Consider the following 279-nt stretch of genomic DNA (forward strand, 5'->3'; position numbering starts at 1 on the left):
CATATACAAAAGTAGCCAGACCAGTCTGACTCCCAACTTGAAGCTTGATATGGAGGAATTGTTGGTGATCCCACAGTATACTGCAAGACATCTCCTTTCTATGTAACACCCAAATCTTATTATTCAAATTTGAGGCAAAAAGAAAACCAGGGAATTTATTTATAATTCTCTGGGAATTTTTAGAGACCATAGGCTCCAGAATAGCCATCATCCAAAATTTATACATCCTATTTAAGGCCATCAGTCTGTTAAGGGATTTAGGATGTGCCAATCCTCTAA

Source organism: Phalaenopsis equestris, unplaced genomic scaffold, assembly GCF_001263595.1.
Source record: "Phalaenopsis equestris unplaced genomic scaffold, ASM126359v1 Scaffold000733, whole genome shotgun sequence".
In the NCBI taxonomy this organism is placed as follows: domain Eukaryota; kingdom Viridiplantae; phylum Streptophyta; class Magnoliopsida; order Asparagales; family Orchidaceae; genus Phalaenopsis; species Phalaenopsis equestris.